Source organism: Thermobia domestica, chromosome 14, assembly GCF_964235325.1.
Source record: "Thermobia domestica chromosome 14, izTheDome1.hap1.1, whole genome shotgun sequence".
Taxonomy (NCBI): Eukaryota; Metazoa; Arthropoda; class Insecta; order Zygentoma; family Lepismatidae; genus Thermobia; species Thermobia domestica.
In genome coordinates, this window is record NC_137467.1 from 11,650,151 (window position 1) to 11,674,855 (window position 24,705).

General features: G+C 36.0%; 1 protein-coding gene and 4 non-coding genes across 5 annotated transcripts in view; 1 reads left to right on the forward strand and 4 right to left on the reverse strand.

Moving 5' to 3' along the window:
- Positions 1-16,389: 16,389 nt before the first annotated feature.
- On the reverse strand, positions 16,390-16,462 carry TRNAK-CUU (transfer RNA lysine (anticodon CUU)). The gene has a single exon. It is a non-coding gene; the product is annotated as a tRNA-Lys (tRNA).
- A 71-nt stretch (positions 16,463-16,533) lies between these two features.
- Positions 16,534-16,606, reverse strand: TRNAK-CUU (transfer RNA lysine (anticodon CUU)). The gene has a single exon. It is a non-coding gene; the product is annotated as a tRNA-Lys (tRNA).
- Positions 16,607-16,677: 71 nt separating this feature from the next.
- TRNAK-CUU (transfer RNA lysine (anticodon CUU)) lies at positions 16,678-16,750 on the reverse strand. Its single transcript has one exon. It is a non-coding gene; the product is annotated as a tRNA-Lys (tRNA).
- Positions 16,751-16,826: 76 nt separating this feature from the next.
- On the reverse strand, positions 16,827-16,899 carry TRNAK-CUU (transfer RNA lysine (anticodon CUU)). The gene has a single exon. It is a non-coding gene; the product is annotated as a tRNA-Lys (tRNA).
- Positions 16,900-18,289: 1,390 nt separating this feature from the next.
- Positions 18,290-24,705, forward strand: part of clos (closca) — a 208,931-nt gene continuing 202,515 nt past the window's right edge. Inside the window, exon 1 of the mRNA XM_081737704.1 lies at positions 18,290-18,394. The gene's annotated coding sequence lies outside the window, so the exon portion shown is untranslated. The remainder of the gene's footprint in view (positions 18,395-24,705) is intronic.

Below are 24,705 nucleotides of genomic sequence, written 5' to 3' on the forward strand. Positions count from 1 at the left end.
TCAATCCTGCGAGTGTGTAAAAAGTGAACTAGATATTTTTTCTACAAAACCAACGCAAACCAGTATATTGGATAATCATGTCGTTACATACAAACCAATCAGTTCACTAGCTGATAATGCTCCTATAGAGTTTGTCATCCCAGGAACAAGTGATGAATACATAGATCTACCACATACTCTTCTTTACATCGAAGCTCAAATCGTTAAGCCTGATGGATCGGCATTTGGTGAAAGTGATAAAGCTGTGGCTCCTATTAATGACTTTTTAAATTCTATGTTCAGTGAAGTGGAAGTGTATTTAAATAACAAACTGATTTCATTTCCATCTCATAATCATCCATATCGATCATACATTGAAAAACTGTTAAATTATGATGATTCTGCTAAAAATACTCATCTTCAATGTGCATTCTGGTTTCAAGATACTGCTGGACATATGGATGCAACATCTAGTGGTAATAAAGGATTTCAACAACGTTATGAATTAACAAAAAAAAGTGCAAAATTCGACATGCTTGGACATCTTCATTGTGATATTTTTAATCAAGATAAATTTTTAATCCAAGGAGTAGAATTACGTCTCAAGTTAATTCCTGCAAAGCCAAACTTTTGTCTCATCGCTAGTGATGCGTCTGTTGAGGCTAAAGTGAACATTTTAGACGCTGCTTTACATATTAAAAAGATTAATGTTAGTCCTACAATAAAACTAGCACATAACAAGCTTCTACAATCAACAACAGCCAAATATCCTCTCACAAGAGTGCAAATGAAGTCGTTCGTCATTCCAAAGGATCTTCAATCAAAAACAATAGATAATTTATTTATGGGAGTATTACCAACTCGAGTGATTGTGGCGTTTACACAAAATGATGCCTATACAGGAACAATAACTTCAAATCCATTTCATTTCAAACATTTTGACATCAATTTCTTCTCTCTATACATTGATGGAAAACCTGTACCTTCAAAACCATTACAACCAATTTTCGAAAACAACCTCTATGTTTCCTCATATCATACCTTATTCTGTGGATCAGGCATTCACTTTTCCAATCATGGCAACAATATTCCTCGCCTTGACTTTCCTCAAGGATACACTATCTTTGTTTTCGACATTACTCAAGATGGAGAAGCCAGCGCTGTGCAGCATTGGAATCTTATACGTCATGGGTGTGTTCGTCTGGAAGTTCATTTTACGAAGCCTCTACCAGCACCTATCTCCTGCATTGTGTATGGAGAATTCCAATCTCTCTTAGAAGTGGATCATCAGAGGAACATCATCATGGATTTTTAAAGGTACGTTATTTAAATATCATATCATATATGTACATGTCTGCATTTTTATACATGATGTCCTCTACACTAGATTTATTGAATGCTTTGCAAACAAATTCTTTATTTCACAATCATTTCGTTGGCGTATATGCAGCCAATGAATTACCAGCACATGTTCCACTACCTGCAGCTATCATCATAAATACAGATCCCTCGAACAAACTTGGCACACACTGGATTTCCGTATATATTCATACTGATGGCCGTGCCCACTACTTCGATACATTTGGGTTTCCTCCATATGTAATGCATCATATTCAATTTCTACGTAGAAATTCCACTTCTTATACATTTAATAATAAACAAATTCAAAGTGTAAAATCATCCTTATGTGGGCATTATTCATATCTTTTCCTATGCTTCAAAGCTAAAGGAAAGTCCTTAAATGAATTTCATTACACTTTCTCATCAACTCCAGAAAAAAATGATCGTCGTTTGCTGTATTTACTTTTACAGGTAATCATGTCTTCATTCTTCTTCTTCTTCGTTTGTTTTGATTACTTTCTTTTTTTCATATTATTGCAGGTAGCCATTTCTTCTTCTTCTTTATTATTATAATGTGTTTGTATGTATTATTATTTGTTCATGATTATAGATAAAATAAATTTTAAGTTTGTTTTTTCAATTTTTTTCATTTCAGAGAGTAAAAGATCGTCATCGTGTGTATGGACATCATCTTCAATGTTCAGATTGACTTGTATCTACGTTTCATCATCAACATCAACAGCAGTAGTATCATCAGTGAACAGTATATGGCAGTTGTAAAGTTATCATCACAGGAACAATGGAAAGAAAATCTAACGTTCTTTTAAAATGTACTATACTTACCGTCGTTTTAATTGTGTAAATAGTTTCATCAGCAATAAACAATTTGTATTATTTTTTCTCTTTGAAAACAAATGTTTTATTTCTTATTTTCTCCGTTTCCTAATAAATAAATATGTTTTATGATCAGTTATGTAATTAAATACACATATCATAAAACATGTTTTTAAGTCATTGAATTAAAGAATTTCTTAGTGATTTAAAAAAAAAGATTCTAAAACTGATTTTTAATTCAATGATGTAATCATATAACTACATAATAATAATAATGAATTCAAATACTTAATCAGTTATTCTTTCGTAAATTAAATCAAGTATGTGAATTCAATATTATTATTATTATTATGATAGGACTTTTGTTTTTTAAAATTTTAATATTAATTATTTGAGTTCCTTTTTTAAAAATTAAAAAAAGTCTTATCATACTTAAGACAAAGTTGTATAATAATAATAATTTCAAATACTAATTTTTATTTTAACATTCATTTCAAGAATTTGAATTCATTATGATTATTATTATTATTATTATACGTATCACTTATAATATACGAGGAAAAAATATGTTAGGATTTTTTTCTTATAAAAAATTTTAAAATCCTAACATATTGAGGTGTATGAAACGAACACAAAACACACACACAAATAAAACATTTCACTTTCCACTATATATATATTTTTATTACATTTGATATTACGTTGTTTCGTATACATGAAAAACAAATCAATTTCTCCTTCTTTATGAAGAGTCGTTCACTTCATTGATACCCTCCAAAGGTTGAGTTTCGGTTTCCCCCCACCATGGCTGTATCGATACACTATCAAATAAATCAGCCATTATTGAATCTATGAGTTTTTGTTTGCAAAATACTTTCATTTCCAATTTTAATCGTTCACCATCAATGTTCACATCACTGTTCTTATCAAGAGAGACACTTGGAAAACTGATGTTCATACCATTAATAATACTCTGTTCATCTACACAGGTATGGATTCCGGCAAGTCCTCTGCATGTAAGACACTGTAATTGTACATGATTACGAATAGTATCTGTACACAAGTCAAAATATTCACGTAGCACAACACTACAAACTTTACTGTTTTTCACAGCATGTTCAATACACGGTAATATTTCCAAGAAATAAAGCCAATCACTTGAAGATAAGTACACAGTGTTTCGAGGAGCATGAAGTGTTCCTTTCTTCTCTAACATCACTAATTTTTCACCCATTAGTTTTCGTACCACCAGTTCGTTTTTTCGACCAAGAGATTTTATAAATGTAATTTCCACTTGAGAATTTAAATAGTCCGTAACAAATGGGGTTAAATGTACAAGTTTCTCCCACTCTGCCAAATTTAACTCCACTCCAAACACAAGTCCTTTGCCAACACGAATCACTGGTTCAAATGTATCACTATCCAGACCAATGCAAATTAATTTGGTTTTCATTGAATTAAGTCCATATTCAACATTTAACAAGTACTCTTTCTTGGTATCCATAGTTGATGCACAAGCACTCAAAGACATGTTACTTCAGTCGCTGGTCAGCACAGAATAACGACACTATGCATACAGATGACTGCGCATGCATGAAGAGGAGGGGCGAAGAGGAAAATTCATGTTTCATCTTGTTTGTACATGTCACCATACACTTACGATGAGTAAACCAGTTCAGTAAATTCAAGATCGTGCATGTTACGTCCAGATACATTAATCTTCATTCCTTTATATATTAAACAGACATTCCCACTTTGTAAATACGTTAATAATGCACCATTATCTGCTTCCAATTTTTCAGTACAACGTCCAGGTAAAATCACTTTTTCACCTCCTTCAAATGTCACACAGGCCTTCCTACCATATACCGTTGTAATTATCTCACAGTTTACAATACGAAATGGTACTCCAATCTCCAAATCTCGCATTTTTGTAAAGGGTACCATTGATGGCTTATTAAGCTTATCTAATAAACTCATTGACGATGACATCTTTAAAATTTTTGACGTTTCTTCCTTTGCAACAGCTGCTAACAGAATGATCTACACAAGCACATACGTTCCGCTTACGCTCTTCGCAGGAGGGGTGAGGGGTTTGGGGATTCAAATTATTAACCAATAAACGACAAGAACACGAAAATTCATGTTTTATCTTGTTTTCTACATCTAGCAGGCGTCCAAGACTATGAGCATAGCAACAGCAAATCAACATTTTCCCACGGGCTTCTGTGGTAACCGTAAAAGGCTATGAACATATCAACTAAAGAGGAGTAGGGGGTAACGGGGGTTCAAATAAACCAAAATTTTCCCACGCGCTTCTGTACTACCCGTAAAAGGCTATGAACATAGCAACCAAAGGCTTGTCGAAACTTGCCTCCCAATTCCAGGAAATGACACCGAATTCTAGGAAAACAAGATAATTTTTTGCTGACTCGGCCTTCTATACGCGGGGACATCTACTGTGAACCAGCCTGTTGCAACAGCACAATGCACTAAACAATTCCCAGCACAGACATTCCGTGTAATGGAGCTTGACTTGGCTTCGATAGCAATAGCGAATATTCAACAAACCGATTAACCCACAACAGGTTTGTGCATTAATAGCTAAATCAGACAAACACCTGGAACGTGACACTCGAAAATCTAGTGGTGTTATTAGATAAGCGCTGCATGTGTTGGTTTAGAAGCATTTAGCTACAATTGAATAGTGTAGATCTCTAGTAATAGTTTATGATCAATGCAACAAGCAGCAAAATTAGCCGCGGAAATTGTGTTCCATTTCTGAGAATATTTTTTAAAATTATTATTCAACAGTGTTGCATAACTGGCTTTATTTTTTTGTCCGTTGATTTATGTGAGTTATTTATCTGGTTTCATTAACATGAACAGGGATTTTAATAGTTATTGCGTGGAGTCCTTGGTTCGATCCCAGCTCATGCCAAGTGAGCTTTGTCGTGGACAAACACCATGTATATGTGGTTTTCTCGGGGTTCTCCCGTTTCCTCCCACTTTCTTCATTATATCGTTTCATTCATTTCTCATAATCACCATCTCCTTTAGCCTAGCCGGCATAATCGCTGAACATAAAAAGATTTCATTTTTGGATCAAATGATCCAATATATATTTCAATCTAAAATTTTCTTGTAGGCTTTAGTGAAACCCAAACTATCACTTAACTCAGTATAAAGTACTTATTCCTTTGAAAATACGAAAACTCGATTTAGGGACCGTTCAAACATTCTGTGGCCCCTGATAAAATTGGCCCAAAAGATCACAAAAATTTTCTTGTAGGCCTTATAGATCTGGAGAACTACATGTATAGTATAGACAAACTCAAACTATCACTAACTCAGTATGATGTAGTTATTCCGTAGAAAATACGAAAATTTGATTTAGGGGCGGTTCAAAAATTTTGTGGCCCCTGATCGAAGATCCAATATATTTCATTCAATCAAAAATTTCCTTGTATGCCTTGTATCTGGAGAACTACATATAGTGTAGCGAAACCAAAATTATCAGTTAACTCAGTATGATGTGCTTATTCCGTAGAAAATAAGAAAACTCGATTTAGGGGCCGTTCAAAAATTTTGTGGCCCCTGATTCAAAAACTAATTATTGGCCGAGATCGCAATGTTTTGATCCAGTTTTGGCTTTAATAAAGTTCTTGTTTTTTATTGGTTATATTTTACTGATTTCTTGTAAAAATCAAATGGTGGCCACGAGTCAAGAAATTTCTTGAGTCTTGTGAGCGACGTTAATTCACTCAAGTCTTAGCTCTCAAATATTGTGTTAGTCTTATATGATTCATAGCATAAAACTATAAATTGATAAGGGATTGCACGAACACAATGAAGGGCATTTATCAGCATTTAAAATATCCAAGTTATTAAACAATGTAACTGGCTAAATGTTATTAGTATCACATCCCTTATATGGACCTTTCGTGGTGCCCAACCAGGGTCGCCCTTAGACAGTTTGCCGCCTTGTGCAATGGCATCATCTGTCATTCCTTTTCTCCAGAAACAACAAATCTTAAAAGCCACTATTTTCAGTATGTTACCTCACCATAAACCACAAAGGGGTGTACTAAATCCTCCGCGCAACGTTGACATTTCATTTTCTTCCAGTTTACCTGTCCATAGCGTGGACTTAAGGTGAAACTAATCTAATTTGGCCCAGTGTTCTTAGTCGCCACCGCAGCAATCGCTACGGAAAATTAAAAAAAATATGTTGTCCGGGAACGTAGTCGCGAAGATAAATGCCGACAGTGAACATATTTGGATTACTTCATACAGATAAACTTACCATATGTTACTTATTAGCTAATTAATTCAAAACTAAACAGAAACATACAATTACTATTAAAATAATATATGACTGTGAATTTTATGAAATTTTATATTGCTTTCGATTATTCATGAACATACTAAAACATGAAACACACAAGATTAATATCATATCTAACGGAGTAAGTATTGCAGTAAGTAGCAGGTAATTGACAACAGTAATTTATATATATAAATATGGCTAAATAGGACAGATTGTGGGCTTATTGCACGCAGTAGCATTTTTCTTTATTTAATGTGCTTAGATTTAGCTATAGTATGTTAGCGCATATTGGCACAGTAGCGTAGGATATTAAATATATAGTAATGCTAGATGCTTCACGTAGTTTATGTACAATTAGTAGTAAATATAGTATCTTCTGTCGAATATTATATATTTGTAACCACATTTGTTATGTCTCATCTTCGTTGCAGGTATCCCATCCTCAACATACTATGCTGTTTAACCACGACTTATAAGTATTCTTTTTATTTATTTACCATTTATATCATTTCTTTTATTTATATTCTATTATTTTACTTTTATCAACTCATTTATTATTATCAATTGTATTTTATATATCTTCGCCGTACTTAATTACATATATGTATATATTCCTTTATTTATTTATTTATTTATATCTCGCCGTATCCTTTTATTAATTCAATTTCTTAATGTCGTGTTACAGGTTAATGCAGCTAACTCAGATGATACGCTGAAGTAAGAATGATGTAACTACAGAAGACAGAAGTAAGAAGTCGACAGAAATGTACATAAGAAGCAGATATATTGATTATTATCGCTCTAATGCGTATTTAGATTGCAATTGCTATGTGCATATTATAGTAATCAAACAACAGAAATTAGCTAAAGTTGTATGCCACAATCTTTGTCAGTGCCATCATTTTTTAACTGCAGATTATACTAAACAGTTAGAATCAAATAAATGTGAATAAGTAACAGGATTGAACGAGGTATTCAGTCACAGCAAACTTAGTTGATCTGTTGATCGAGATAAGTATATAATTTACCTCATTTTACGAGTGGATAGCAGATAAGAGGAGGGAATGAAGATTCCACTCCCCGAACCGGTGACTTCTTCAATGATACATAATTTTTGTTATCATCATCTCACTAAATATATGAATAACAATGAGTAACATTGAATATACCTTGAAGTTGATTTTACTTTCAACAGCTGTCTAATGTTTAGCCCTCTGGATATACATATACAAATTCAAACAATAGTAGACTGTCTGACTGCAAAATACATGTAAATTCCTCAGAATTTTGGTTAAATTCTTACCTTCACTTTTTACGTTTTTTCGTTTTATAATTTTAAATTCAATATCAAGATGGTTTATATTTTCGATGCTATATTATTTTTCTTCTTCTTCTTGTGTCGCAATTTATTTCCATAGCGCCATTCGCTTTTCAGTTCATGAAATCTTAATAAATAATGAAACGAATATTGAAATAATAACACATAAACATTGAATAAATTGAATAAAAATAAAGAATTAACATTTTAGTAAGATACATTATATTGTAGAAAATTTTAGTTGTAGTGTAGGCAATGACGGATCACTACAGGGGAGGGAAAGCGAACATACACTCAGAAAGGCCCAAACACTACAAATACATCTCGTTGTGTCTATTTTTTTCTTTAAATAATAAGCTAACATTAGTGAAAGATAAAGCAAACACACCCACAGAGGAAAGATGGTAATCCTATTTAAAGAAGTTAATATTTACCTTTAATCTCAACATATCAACCAGTTAATTCCAGTGTAACTTTATTTCTTGATTTCCTTTTAAGTACGTCTGCTTTCTTTCTTTCTTTCTTTCTTTCCTTCTTTCTTTCTTTCTTTCTTTCTTTCTTTCTTTTCTTTCTTTTCTTTTTTTAAAAAAAAAAACTTGTTGCCAGCTTCCATGATAAGGAACTTGTTTGTGACAAAGACAAGACTAGTTTTCATATCAACAACTGTGATAACTGACTAAATGGAACAGGTGCTCACTACTGTTCGAGAATTAAGTTAATGTATTTGACAACAATCAAGCAATTCATATTGGGATTTGTTTGACCATTTGCTTTACCACTGTCCATGTGACCGTGAACTAATGTGACCTAAACATGATTTATGAAGGTAGTATTCAAATAGGTCAGCTTAGCAAACTTAACTACCATCATCATGAAGTTTGTTTCCCACAAGAAATATTTATTTTAAATCACATAGTTATATCAAATTTTGGCGCCCCATGCAAATACACATGTTCCACATATGGTATAGCCGGGCCTGCTTATAATTCTACATGAAATTAAGACGAAAGTCAGGACATAAATTTTGTACATAAATTTACAAAAACAAGATTAGAAAAGTTCGAGGCGAAACGAGAAAAGGCTTCAAGAAATCGAGAAGAGACGAAAATTCTGCAAAAATGTAGCCTTATTTTTCGTCACCTGGACGATACTGTTTAAATATCCTGAACTCCGTGAAAATCAATTTTTTCTTATATACAGGGTATTAATGAACTCCCTTTGGAAAAGTTCTTTCACAGTTATAAACCACTGAAAATGCAAAACAACTCGTTTTAAAGTGCCCTGGCTGAGAAACTATGAGACGTTTCTCTTAAGCAGCTCAAGGGATTGCACAGGAGTTAATATACTCTCTATCTAAATATCCATGTTTCATAATCCCATGGTACGTACCAACGTAACGAGTACTCGATTAGTACTTAACAGTGTATTCTCGCACCCGAACTTATTTTAGGAAGGCACAATGGCTCAGTGGTAGAGCATCGGGTTCCTGGTTCGATCCACGGCCACGAAAGTTTGTGGTGAACATTGTGCCCATGGGTTTTCTCAGGGCATTCCTGTTTCCTCCCACTCATTCCATCAATTTTTCCATCATGATTCACTTGCTTTAATCAGCGTATTTCTTAGCATAGTCAAGGGCATAATCGACGTACGTTAAACTCAAAGGGCGGTATTCAGAGAGAATGCGTTAATCGAGGGTTAGTCAGAGACTAGTTAAAGGCATACTAGCCCTTTACTAAGGAAGGTGGACTTTTTGGTATTTAGAGTCTACTTTCAGTACTACTAAAACATTGATTTGGATATGATTAACTAATATAACCTCAGTGCATCGGATGAGAAAAATTAATGTGGCAACTACGGAAAAGTAGATCTGCACATGCGTAGCCTGTAAAAATGAAAATAAATGAAATACGAAATGTTGTGTCGCACACTAAACCGTGATTAAAAAATTAGCCTCTGCTCTACATTAATTTATCAGATGTGATTAACTTCGTCCAATACTACGTCCTAATCAGAGTCTCTGAATTCAATTTTGATAAACATCTGTTAGTCATCCACGTAGTATGGCGCTAATCAGACGTCAAAACGACTTTGCGTAAGGCCCAAAGATTTCATTTCGTTTGTTTTTTCAATTATCACGGGTACTGAGATAAATTTGAAATTTTCTCATAGTTTGCAATGTATCTTAGCCCATTAGTGCATATGATCCGAAAAATTGGATGTTGTGTTAATTACGTTCTAATTCATTATAACCTGACATCCATAACTTTTACGAACAAAACATTGTTGCCCGATCCTTTAACAGTCGTGAGAGCGTGTTATTGTTCTCGAAAAACTTGCATTTTGGTTTTACAGGGCAAATCCTTTAAAGGTGGCCATTGCTATTGAAATATCAATAATGTTCCAAGTACATGACCGTTAAAGAAATGTCAATTCGTTGTCAGTAACTAAAACCGTTAACCAAAGTAACCAAGTGTTAATGTTGTACGAAGTATAAAACATTATTTATTCTAAAAACATTGGTCAAATATAGGCTTATCAGTCAAGTATTTCCCGTGCATGTGATATTTTTATGGCGTTTGCCGCCCACAACAATCGAGGTTTTCAGGTGGAATCCGCTACAGTCATTTAAAGTGCTCTAAACATACCCCAAAATAACAAATTATACCCAAATATACCTCTAGGAAACTTCATGCTTTAGTGGGTTAAACGGCTTATGGTTACTAATAATAACATGGTGTTCGTTCCTAGATTCTGCTCTTAATTTCTGTTCTTTCTTTTGAAAAAAACACTATGCACATCGATGGTTCCTATAAAACCTGAAAACGAAACTTTTCACTTTTATAGGAATCTGTGCCAATGATAACTCAACAAGTACAGAAAACCGACAATATAACCTTTCGTTTCTAGCCTCTCGTTCTAGTTTTAAGTGGTCCAGTCAAGGTCATCAAGTGCAACTGTTGCCAGGTTACACATTGTTTTAAAAAAAAATCTTATATTTGTCGGTGTAAAATGTAAATATAGTGTAGACAAACGTGAATAAACATTTTGTTTGAAGTGTTGTACTCTCTTCAAGTAAGTTTATCCCGATGTATAGCGGATTTTCATATCCAATCTCATAAGAATAACGAATTCTGAAATACCATCCTCCAAACCTCGATTCAATGGGCGGTGTTCAGACACACTTCGTTAATCAAGCTTTAGTCACGTGAGTGGTTAGTGTTGTATTAGCTCTGTACTAAGAAGGATGTACTTTTTGGTATTCAGAGTCTGCTTGGAGTTCAGCTAATAACTTGATTTGAGTATGGTTAACTAATATAACCCCCAATATTATAGGGAGCTGGCTTTAATGCGAGGCTGAGGAATTCAGAGTTGATTGACAGGTGCCCCACCCCGTCACCAAGAAACGGTCACTCGACGGTTCTGGGCAGGGTTGGCGGTGCGTTGTCAAAAAATTCAGCTAATACTCACTTAATTCAAAGAGTTTATGCAATTATGCAATCCCTATCAAAGATCCCTGTATACGTGGACCACGCAAATTAGGCTGTGATAACAAATGCTTCAGTTTTTTTCTCCCTCGCTTCTTCGTCGCACTGCACTATAGCCTTCTTTATTACTTCTCTAGCTTCGCTGTGTATAGTTTAGCCCTCTCTTACGCTGCGAAAAACGCAATCACAACAGCACCCAACAAATAACCAACTCACACTAACTCTTCAGAATGACATTCATGCGACAATTTTTTAACCCTGGCAACGGGAGTATTGCAAGAGTCAGGCAGAAAAATTGTTGAAAATTTTCCCCTTTACCTCAGCCCCCGCTGGTAAACAAGCCAGCTCCCTGAGAAAAATAAATGTAGTAACTACGGAATTCTAGACGTGCGCAGTCTGTAAAAATGAAAATATACGAAATACGAAATTTGAAATGTTTTCTTTATGGTTTGACATAACAACACTTATAAATAGCTACGAAATCGGATTATAATTAACTTATTCATTTCTGAGGGATGTATTTATGACAGGAATAAGTAGAAGTGAATTAATATTATCAACAATAGAATTATGTTGTAAGTAATTATAAGAGGAGATAATTTATCAATCAGTTCTATGTATCCTTCAGAAAACTTCAAATTTTCTACTCATTTCTCACATTTCGCTTTAAGAAACAGTTCTGCTATTGTTGAGGAGTCGGTTTACTTCATAGTTAATTCACCCGATGAGATGAAAGGAAAGAAAGAAAGAAAGGTAATTAATTGCCTTTGTATTATCATAATGTAAGTGAATTGGGGCTAAACTGTGGCTAAACCAGGGTACCTCCTGCTCTAAATTAATTAGTCACATGTCATTAACTTAGTCAACTACTATGTGCTAATCAGAGATTCTGATGAATACACTTCTGATAACCATGTGTCCTCCCAAAGTTATATTGAAAGTGGCTCTGCTGGGTGTTTGCATAGGGTGGGTTAGTGCCCACGTTGTTTATAAACACTGAGCCATAATTAGTTGATTCTCCTTAGTTAGGGCTTAGGCTGTATCTTCGTTGTATTGAATCGCGTTAAGGTCTTCTGCAGGCAAGTATGATTTGTGTACATTTGATGCAATTACATATTTAACTTTCAGAAACTGTTAAAAATCGAATTAAACTATGATCATATTTAAAGCATTTCAAGTGTTTTTGTCATTAAGGAAAATAATGCTTCATAACAATAGCATTTACGTACTAAGAACTTAAGCTAACCTCCCCTCACAAAAAATAATCGACCCCTCTCTATGTTCTAGATTCTCTGCGTCACTAAGTTACTTTTGAAGGCACTTGTTAACAACACGGATCAGGGCAAACTGATTGGTCCTCTACCAGCTCCCTGGGCAAAGTCCTTATGCTGCCGGCATAGCCAGCGGCGCAAATCTGTCTTCAACATTGGGGGGACAAGTAAGACCTTTTTCTATTTTTTCTTTCTTTTCTTTTATTTTCTTTTTTCTTTTTCTTTTTTTGTTAAGCTATGCTCAAAATATTTGTGAAGTTGAAAAACAATGCTGTGGAGGATCAGGGAGTAGAGTTGTCTTCAGCATTGGGAGGCGGACAGATTTGAGTCTTATTCTGGGGAGACATCAATTTCATCTCACTTTCCTTTGTGCCCATCGGACACAAAACATCACATTCCCCCCCCCCCAAAAAAAAAAACACATTTCAAATCGGATAATTGAGGAGACAGTCCCCCTAGTTGCAAGATTGGAAGGGGCATGTCCCCCTCATACCTCCGGGATTTGCGCCAGTGGGCATAGCGCAGAAGGAAGTGTTAACAGCTTGTATTCATGTGGGACCACTTTAAACGTACATACTTTAATCTTTGTTGTTGAACAGAACTTCTGTAGCTGTAAGTACTCACAGTATGGAATAATAGTACTTACAAAACATATCACCTTTCTGGCCTTTGGCATGTTAAGCGTTTATTTACTATTTCAGTTTCCTTGTGATCTGAGGCCCTTAATTTTGTATGTTGACACAAGCGATGGATTTATGTTTCCGCTGCCTAAGGCTACAATGTTAATTAAGCCTTCTCTTGTTAACCATACACCAAATTATCAAATCACAATTCGTAGCCTATATGTGGAATGGAAACAAACACGTTTTCCTTGATTGCTGTTGTTTCTATTTAATGTCACTTATGTTTGTACGACATTTTTTTTTTTTAAGCATTTTTAGAGCAAGGGTTCTCAACCACAAAGCATTTATCTGGGAGGAAAGTTAGGGTTTTATTATTTCCCTGAATGAGGTTTTTCTGGAATTTCCTCATTCACACCAGGCAAATGCTGAGGTGGTACCTAACTTATAGGTCTCAGGCCGATTCCTTCCTTCCCAAATCCTTCCTTCCTTCCCTTTCCCCGGTTAGTGTGCTCGCCGAGGAACGTCATTCCTCAAAAATGTGACGGGCTAAATGGCCATAGATGTCGAAAGAACAAAAAACTAAATCCTAAATCCTAAAATCCTCTCTCCTATGGTTACCGTACGCCAGGTGCGCACCTCGAAATTTATGTTGGGATATGTTCGAAATTTGGGGGGCCTATCAACAGTGGCGGATCTAGCCCAGGACCGGGGGGGGGGGCAAGGCCCTCCCAGTTTTCTTGACTGAAAAAAGTAATTTATGTATGTTAAGCTATTATTTATATATTTTTGAAAGTTTGTAGTAAACTCATGATATAACTATCATAGTCTGGGTTCTGGTGCTCCCTAGTTTTTTTACCTTCTAGATGCACCACTATCCACCAGTAGTAGTCACTATGTCTAAAGAGTATTGAAGAGATATTATTCTACACTCGATAAAACGATAAGTAATGTTAAAATACACTGCCACCTACAGTGGCGTATTTACGATTTTGTTTCGGGAGGGGCTTTGCTAACTTTCGGGGGGGGGCTTTGCCTGAAAATGTGAAAATTCTACAAGATATTTCATATACTTTACTATAGTAAGTAAGATTTCGGGGGGGGCTTAAGCCCGGAAGCCACCCCCCTAAATACGCCACTGGCCACCTATATTTTCAGCAAAAATAATAAAATTAAATTGTTTTTAGAAGAAAAGAAAAAGATCAAATGTAGTTTGAGATCAAATTTTTAAGGTACGGTACATTCAGGGAAACGGGCGAACAGACGGACAGATGTTGAAAAATTACATTTTCGATATTTATGGGTTACGAAACATGTAAATCCATTAAAATCTCGGTTTATATTATTATTATTATTATTATTATTATTATTATTATTATTATTATTATTATTATTATTATTATTATTTACGACCACCAAACTTTCTTCTTTCCTTTCGTTGCTTGAAAGTAAACATAGCATACTTCTTTAGAACTAACTTACTGGGGATATAAAAACTGTGTCCCGTCATAAGCCAGTAGAAACCATGTTAACAACTGCAAATAAGAAGTCACGAAAATATAGAGATTGTATATACAGGGTGTTTCAAAACAACTCGTCAGCGTTTGGGAGGTGATTGCTAACACCAAGGTAAGACGAAAATTATAAACCATCGTGGGTACACAAATGCTTTCTTTCAGAGTTATAGGCTGCCGAAAACATGAACTTTAAAGATCTATAGCTCCGAAACTATGGGACCTACCGTAGTCGGGTCAATACTTCACTTAGGAATTAGTATGTGTCCTATCCAAATATCCAAGTTTCAGAATCCTGCGGTACTTCCGCAACAATTTTTATAGAGGTAGTTGGTGAGTACTTCAAATTAAATGCCCGTAGCCGAACTCTCACTACACAAGTTGTTTCGTGAGTACCTTAAGATTCTGAAACATTTATTTTTGGATAGCGCACATATTAGTTCCTAAGTGAATTCTTGACCCGACTACGGTAGATCCCATAGTTTTGGAGCTATGGATCTTTAAAGTTCATTTTTTTTTATGTTTTCGGGTTTTCTCGTGATACTCCTGTTTTCTGTCAAATCTAAGTCCACCAATTTCTTCCATCATCATTCACTTGCCTTAATCATCATCTTCCTTAGCCTACAGAGCATAATCGTAGGACGTTAAACTAATAAAATTTCAAAAGATTTTCTCCAAAGCGTAGTTAACTTCGTCAGTTCTCCACTTCTCTAGGACGTAAATGGATTTTTAGCCAATTACATACGCAGGAATCTATTTCAGGAGGGCCCAAACTCAATATGAGGGTATTTTATATTAAAATTCCTAAAATTGCTCCTAAAATTAGGCTAAATTTACACAAAACTCGAAATTTCAGGGAGGTACGGACCTCCAGAACCCACCTCCTGCATACATCCCAGTTTTTAGCTATAAAGTATTTTATCCAGGAAGATTATTTTATCCAGATGCATTGTAGAGTAGAATTCTCAACTGAGGACTAACATATATGTTTTTGCTTTTGTTTTTAAGTGTTATTTGTTGTACTGCAGAAACCATAGTGAAAAAAATTGAAATCTTTTTAAAGTCCATTCAACCAATTAATAGCCTTTAGTTTGCTCTACGGATACTAGTAACATTCTGAAAATCGTAAGATGTTTTGAGAGAAAGCTGACTGCGGCTGTCGACAAATAAGTCTTAGCATCCGGCAAAAGAAGTACCAAATTGGTTTTGTGGAAGTACATGCCGTGATGCCATGCAGTAAAATATCAAATTGACCCCTCCCCCCCCCCCCCCCAAAAAGAAAGGACCAACATACATTTACATGATCCTGAGACTAAGAAATGTCATGCTTTATAAACTGTGCTAGCAGGCTTAATAGACTCTAGCTCAGGGATGCGAATAAGCAACAAAATTTTACTACCCAAGAAAAAACTACTAGCCCACATTCAACAATAGAAATCATTTACTTACCTTTGAAATAAATAATACTAATATTAAAAACTTGCCCGTGGCGTTATTTGCATCCCTGTTCTAGTTATATTATCTATACAAATAGTCTCTCTACCATAAATGAGAAAAAAGCGGGGGGCTCGCACCCACGACCCTGAAATTAAGAGTCTCATGCTCTACCGACTAATCTAGCCGGGCTTATGACTCTACATTAATACTTTCTATTGAAATAGTGTCTTTTACATAAGGAGGAAGAAATGAAAAGGAGACGCCCAGCGTGGGGCTCGAACCCACGACCCTGAGATTAAGAGTCTCATGCTCTACCGACTGAGCTAGCCGGGCTTATGACTCCTCATTAATGCTTTCTATTAAAATAGTGTCTTTTACATAAGGAGGAAGAAATGAAAAGGAAACGCCCAGCGTGGGGCTCGAACCCACGACCCTGAGATTAAGAGTCTCATGCTCTACCGACTGAGCTAGCCGGGCTTATGACTCTTCATTAATACTTTCTATTAAAATAGTGTCTTTTACATAAGGAGGAAGAAATGAAAAGGAAACGCCCAGCGTGGGGCTCGAACCCACGACCCTGAGATTAAGAGTCTCATGCTCTACCGACTGAGCTAGCCGGGCTTATGACTCTTCATTAATACTTTCTATTAAAATAGTGACTTTTACATAAGGAGGAAGAAATGAAAAGGAAAGGAAACTCCCAGCGTGGGGCTCGAACCCACGACCCTGAGATTAAGAGTCTCATGCTCTACCGACTGAGCTAGCCGGGCTCACTATTTTAAGCTGACATTTTCTTTAAAAATTAAATAGCCTCTTTAACATAGAGAAGGAAAGAATGAAATGCCCAGCGTGCAGCTCAAACCCTCGACCCTGTGACTAAAAGTTTCATGCTCTACCGACCGAGCTAGCCGGGCATACTTCAATAAGCCACCTGCTCTCTTGAGCTCAAAATCTGATGGATAAAGAAAGGAATACTTCTGAAATGAGATATATGTCGTTTTCTTTTGTAACGAAGGACGGACATAAGAAGACAAATTGTCTCCACGGAAATAAGTGTGCTATCCCAGTATACAGAAACAAAATTTTTAATCTTTACAGAAGAAATATCTAATATAGTTTCAAAAGAGGAATACGTATATAAGTAACCATGGGTTTTCTCGTGGTAATCCTGTTTTCTGTCAAATCTAACTCCACCAATTTCTTCCATCATCATTCACTTGCCTTAATCATCATCTTCCTTAGCCTACAGGGCATAATCGTAGGACGTTAAACTAATAAAATTTCAAAAGATTTTCTCCAAAGCGTAGTTAACTTTGTCAGTTCTCCACTTCTCTAGGACGTAAATGGATTTTTAGCCAATTACATACGCAGGAATCTATTTCAGGAGGGTCCAAACTGAATATGAGGGTATTTTATATTAAAATTCCTAAAATTGCTCGTAAAATTAGGTTAAATTTACACAAAAGTCGAAATTTCGGGGGTGGGGTACGGACCCCCAGAACCCAACCCCTGCGTACATCCCTGTCTTTAGCTATAATCTAATTTATCCAGAAAGATTATTTTATGCAGATGCATTGTAGAGTAGAATTCTCAACTGAGGACTAACATATATGTTTTTGCTTTTGGTTTTAAGTGTTATTTGTTGTACTGCTGGAACCATAGTGAAAAAATGATCTTTTTTTAAGCCTGACGATTGTGTCGGATGCTGTAGTTTGTCAACCATAAATGAACGCTCTGCTACTGAATCACAGCAGCCCCTGGAAGCAGTGTTCTTTATTATTAAGAGAGTTGAGTTGATTTTGAGTTTAACGTCCCGTTCAGCAGACGTGGACCTACTGATTAACGTGGAATCCGAACCACATGAGCTCCCGCCGGGAATTGAACCCGGGTCTCCCGCGCTATTTATTATTAAGAGAGTTCTCCAGTATAGTTATATATATATATATATATATATATATATATATATATATATATATATATATATATATATATATATATATATATATATATATATATATATATATATATAGTAAAGTTACTCTGTAAAAGCGTTTCTTCGTTCTGTTATACCCAAATTTTGCACCAATGTTTTCCTTGGCAAAATAAGGCAAGTTGCTCAAGGTGCGTAAACGGATTTGATTGGTTGAAATTATGACCAGACTAAGTTTGAAACAGTAGCGCCCTAGTGGCGAACTTCAGAATAAATTCCGTATAAATGTACTGAGTCTTCGAACCTGGTGCAACGCTGGTTGTCTTGGGTAGTTTGTAAGTACACTATATTATTGATTCAAAAATTTGTTTTCGTTCAATTTAATTAAGAATAACTTTAGGAAAAGCAATTGAGTTTACTGTTGAAAACAATAAACCATCTTCTTTTTAAATGGAAGTCATATTGAACAGTAAGTGCTGTCAATAACGAGGTCGGATACAAAAATTTCGACCAGAAGTCATTACACCATGATGTACTCCTATATATATATATATATATATATATATATATATATATATATATAGTGGCGGATCTAAGGGGAGGGCTATAGGGGCTATAGCCCCCCCCCCTTGACGCTCAAGTATACACTGGATAAAATGGGCTTCAATCCTGTTTTACATTGGATAAAACGGCAAACTATGGCTCAGCCCCTCCCTTGGTCATATCCTGGATCCGCCACTGTATATATATATTATGAGTATGCGGTAGACTGATTTCTTTTTAAATACCATATACCTTAGGTTACATACTTTATTTCATGCGCTGAATTATACAAATACTGCAGAAAGATATACGACGTCGATTCATTACATCCATGATTGTAAGTTAATTCCACTTTTCTACATCTTTGTGTTCACCGCTGAAGCGCTTAATTTTGTTTACACTGAGTTCAAACTTGGGTCGCGCTCAGCGATGAAAGCGGTCAGATGGTTCCAGAGTCCTGACCATATCAAAGAACAGCACGGTTGGGGTAATTCAATTAAGGTTACTTAGAATAATAACGAGTGTACATTAAGAATAGAGAATTTTGAATTTTAAATGTGATTTCGTCTTCATCAAGTGGAGTGTGTGGGGAATCTGAGACCCATTTCAAATTCAAACTCGTACGCAGCCATGCGTGCACCCAGAAATTTTTATTGGGAGGGGGTTCCGATACTACAAGCCACTACGTATAGGCTATATAGTATTAAATGGGATTTAATCTACACCTGAAAAGACGATAAACTCTACGTAATTGTAAAATATTTCCACCTATATTTTGAGAAAAATAAAAAAGAACTAGGTTACGGAACTAGCATACAGATGACGTGTAAGATCAAATGTTCATACTACAGCAACCATTTACCTTTTAAACAAGTATCGTTTTATTGAGAAAGAGTAAAAATGTATGTTAAGAAGTTTTTTTTTTTGTTTGGGGGGGGGGGGCGGACGCCGGACTTAGTGGATCGTCTGTGTTTAATTATGGATACAGCACAAAATGGTCAGAGGCGGATCTAAAAGGTAAAAACTGGGGGGGGGGGCAAGCAGAATCCAGACGAGATATCATGAATTTGCTATAATTTTTCAAAAATATATAAATAATAACTTCAATTATTCTTTGTCACTCAAAAACTGGGAGGGGCCTAGGCCCCCCATCCCTAGCCTAGATCCGCCACTGAAAATGGTATTTCGAGTAATTTTCCAGGTGTAGTTTTACTATACGGATCCATAGATTGTAAAATGTACAGAAAAATTTGGACAAGTCTTTAATTTGCTCATTTCATGTCGAGAACAGGAACCAACCAACTGCTGCGGGGCTTCTAAAACCCGATCCTCCTCCTCCTCCTCCTCCTCCTCCTACTACTACTACTACTACTACTACTACTACTACTACAATGAGGTTTTCCTCATTCATACCAGGCAAATGCCGAGGTGGTACCTAACTTATAGGTCTCTGGCCGCTTCCTTCTTTCCTTAATACTTTCTTCCGTTCCTTTCCCCGGATAGTGTGATCGCTATGGGCTAATACGGCCATAGCAAGGGCGGATCCAGGGTTTAGGGATCGGGGCAATCACCCCCCCCCCCCAAAAGAGGAAACTTTCATATTTTATATGTAAATAAAACTCATCCCAGAGTTTGGAGCTCTTAAAAGTAGCTGTAAGTAGCAGAATTACAACCCAGCGCCCCCCAAGAAGTCTATCCTGGTTCCACCCCTGGGTCATAGATGCCGAAAGCCCAAAGATCTAAATGCTAAATCCTAAATCCTAATACCCTACTCCCTCTCCTCCTACTACTACTTATACTATGGATCCGTATAGTAAAATTGCACGATTTTCCAGTCATCTAATGAGAATGTATATACTGCAGATACAGGGTGTGTCAGAAGTCCGTGGCCATAGACCAACTGAGTTATGAATACAAATACGAAATAAGCAAATAAATAATCGGAAGAGGAAAGTTATTGGATTGGAAATAGATTGTTTGCAGCCTTAAAGGGTGGATTTTTGTTTGTTTGTTTGTTTGTTTGTTTTCGATTGCACCAGGCGTTTGAACTCTACATTGATAAGGCACCCTATGCCACATGAAAACGTAACATTGCCAGTTCAGAAAGCTATTCCCTTGAGCACTCAGCATACCGTCAGTACAACATTGTTGAAAAACTACTTTGAGTATTGTAGGTTTCCTCATAGAATAAGCACTACGTTTTGTTCGAACATGCTGAACTGATTTTTTTTTTTTTTTTCATTTAACAGAACTCCTTACCAGTATTGAGCTGAGACGACTGTGCGATTGTAAAAATTATATCATTTTAGATTAAAAAAATTACCTATTTACAATATTTTTTATTGATTTTTTTCTTACTCCTAAGCTATTTCGTACTTTTAGGTTGTCTATGGACCTGGACTTTCGATATGCCCATGTGGCCCAAAGGTAGATATACAGTCCCGTATTGATCTGCTGACTGTATTTCATATCATTTCTTATTGTTTATTATTTATTCTTAATGTTATTTTACTTTACCTTAAGCACGGAACAGCCGAAGCAAATAAACCCATAAGATAGAATATTGTACTTGATCAATGCAGGGGTGTATACCTACTTTTGGTCCACCCTATATATATATATATATATATATATATATATATATATATATATATATGTGTGTGTGTGTGTGTGTCTGAAGATAGTGCCTCAGGTCCAATCCTTTCGTTCAAGCTGTGATGAACACTCATGTTCGTGAGTTTACTCTTATTTTATAGTTTCCTCCCACACCCTCATTCCACCAATTCTTTCATACTTATCAGTCGTCTTTAGCTTAAAGCACATAAGTAAGTGTGCGATGTTAAAGACTTAATTTCATTTAATTTCTTTTTCCTTCACTAAGCTTTGATTAGCTGTTATTACCAATTTTACGAGGTTTTGAAGTTAATTACAAATTAAAATTGTGAAAGGGACCTTTTTATCTAAAACAATGGTCCCCAACCTGAGTACGAGGGAAAGATGATGAGCGCGCAAGTGGGAGCAGGTTGCTTACAGAAATAAATTGTGGAATCGTGGACAGGGGTACCCAAAGAAAATTTTGTAGAGGGAGGGCATCTCCATTGTTTGTTATATTACGTCTGATATTTCATATACATGATTTGCTATATTACGTATACATTTTTGTGAGCCACAGGGGGGAGGGGCGGGCCCCATCCTGCCCCCTCCTTCGGGCGCCCATGATCGTTGATATAACTCTACTTGTAATGAGGGGGGCAGAGTGGCCACCTTGTAGAGCACTTACCTCTGGTGCGTTGGGTTGGTGGTTCGATCCCCGTCCAAATAAGTTTGTAGTGGACAACATTGTTTTTTCGGTGTACTCCCACTTTCTCATTCCACCAATTCTTCCATTACGATTCACTTCCCTTAATCATCCGCCTCCCTTATCCTAAAGGGTATAATCATGGGACGTTAAACTGAAAGATTTCATTTCTACTTGTAATAACTATTTACAATTTAGCTTTACTAAATTTTATACTCATACAAGTTTTTGACATTTTGTCTTTGTCGTGAGGACGTGTGTGTGAAGTATGCAGGGTTAACAAAAGTGGACACAAAGTAAAGAAGGTTGGGAACCACTGATCCAAAACCACATTTCTCAATCTTTTTCCCGGGTAAACTACAATCACTTACTTCAGCTGCGTTTCAATACGTAGGATCGTTTTAAAAGGGCATAGTAGAATAGGGTAGGAATAAGTTAGGGTCGGGTTAGCTTAGGGTTAGGTAAGTTTGGATCCATTTTGTTAAAAGCAATCGAGTGTAATTTCTCTTGTATGCGTAAGGGTAAGAACTGGAGCAGGCATTGTAAAGTTCATTCTTTTTTTTTTTTTTCCAACTGAAGCTCACTTTTCCTGACCAGAATGTTCTACGAACTAGCATCCTCTTGTAGGGGGACGGTGGCTCAGTGATAGAGAATTTACTTCCGGGGCATGGGGTTCCTGGTTCGACCCTCGGCAAGTAAGCTTGTGGTGCGCAGAATAGTATCCGTGGGTACTCTAGTTTCCTTCTACATTTTCATTTTACAAGTTATTCCATCGTATTAAACATCTGCCTCCTTTAATCTAAAGGGGATAATTATGGGATATTAAATCTTTTTTTCCCTTCGAAAGGAAATTTATCATTAAAAAAATAACTTTGGGCATATTCTAGTACTACTATACAGAAACATACGCTAATTTATTTAAGGAAAAAGGTCCAACTTCGATACGAGGATAAATTATATTAAAAATTTGTAAAATTACCCCTAAAATTGAAATTTACAGAAAAGTCGAGATTTCGAAGAGAGGAGGTTCGGACCCTCAGGATCTACCCGCTGCTTATTTATTTTGATCAAGTAATGTTAAAACTCCTGGATGATATCTGCTTGAACTCCTCTTTATAACGTTGTGTGTACACCACTGGAGGTTCTTGTGTTCAATTTGAGTTGCCATTTATGACATCTTTGATTAAATCTGTACTGAGCAAATGTATTTAATTGCAATTCAGTATCACGTGAACAAAGACAAGCAATATACTGCAAATACCGAAAAAAAAAAAAAGTGCTCTCAGTAATCACCATTTTCGCTATTTATCGTTCTTTACAAGAAATGGTCTGATTAGCTTCAAACTCCTCTTCTGCACAAGCTGCAGATTACTATAACAGTGGTCAGTGGCGGCGATTGGACGTTAAAAGTGGGGGGAAAGACTTGACGGGAGGTTGTATAACTAATAGGATCCTATCTTTTTTCTTTTTTGTTAAAATACTGTATATCGTATTTCATATTTTATTAAGTAAATTGACAAGACCAAGGCAAGTATGTACTAGCCCTTTGTACTCTTAAACAGAGATGTGATTCCTTGCTCTTGAACGTCTTAAAATTCAAAGCGGCTGATTAATATATTGAATCCTTATAAGAAGTGAAAGTGTGCTGAAATTGTTCTGTTGCAATAGGTTAATTTTTGGGTTATTTTCCGTGGCAATTAAAACGCAATTTCTGCAGCTTTCTTAACTCCACGGGAGGATAACCATCACGTACTCACGCAACGGCGAATATTATATGGCATCATTTTTTTCTATAAACATACATATATACAAAAACTTTACATTTCCACATTAAACTATGTACACAAATGGGTTACACCAAAAAAGTGGGGGGCAACTTCCCCCCTTTGCCCCCTTCCTAATCGCCACCATGGTCAGTGGTGTCAGGTTACTTACAAGGATGGAAGTATCGAAAAAGAAAATTCCTACGAAGGTCGCAGACAAACGACATCACACACCCTTTGCTCCACCCTTCGCGAGGGAAAAAAATAAAGGGGAGGTGAACTTCTAAGGTCTTGTCCTATCTTCCAAATTGGGTTCGACAGCACTGCCATCTATTTTTGTAAGTTTCGTAAAAACGGAAAACTAAAAAAACTATTTATACCCCCTGCGAACGTAAAATTATATTTCATTCTGACGACACTATCTCATGGCTTTAGACTAACCTTAAGGTTTAGTGGTTAGAACTTACGCCTTTCGTGTACGGGGATCCGGGTTTGATTGCGAAAGCTTTGAAATTTAAACTATTACAATGGTTCGAATTCCATTTCCATCTTAAAATTGTAAGTCCACTTCTCATATATCCTTGGTGCTCAAAAGAGACCCTAAACTTCAAGGAACAAGAAAAGCAAACAAAAACATTCACCTAAGGATTTTGTTTGATCTTGTTGACTAAATTTGATACAAAGTTTATCCTGAGACAAGAGTTTATAATCACCCTGTGTTGTTTTTCTGTGTGTATATTTTTATCCACTGCTTTGTAAAGAGGAACCTGCAGGCGCCAAAGCTAGTAAATAGTTGTGTGATCAATCGTTTCGCGTAATTGACATTGCGTAGAAATTGAATTCTCTATCAACATGACTCCCCGCTGCACATTCAATTAAGCTTTACATACTGATTCAACACAATGTTTAACAAAATAGTCACAGGATGGCGCTACGTACGACTCGTTTGAAAATAACCTTTTTTATACATACACGCACCGATTCTGTATAAACCTTTGGCATAAAAGGGGAAATATACGGAACATAATTGCATTCAATCAGA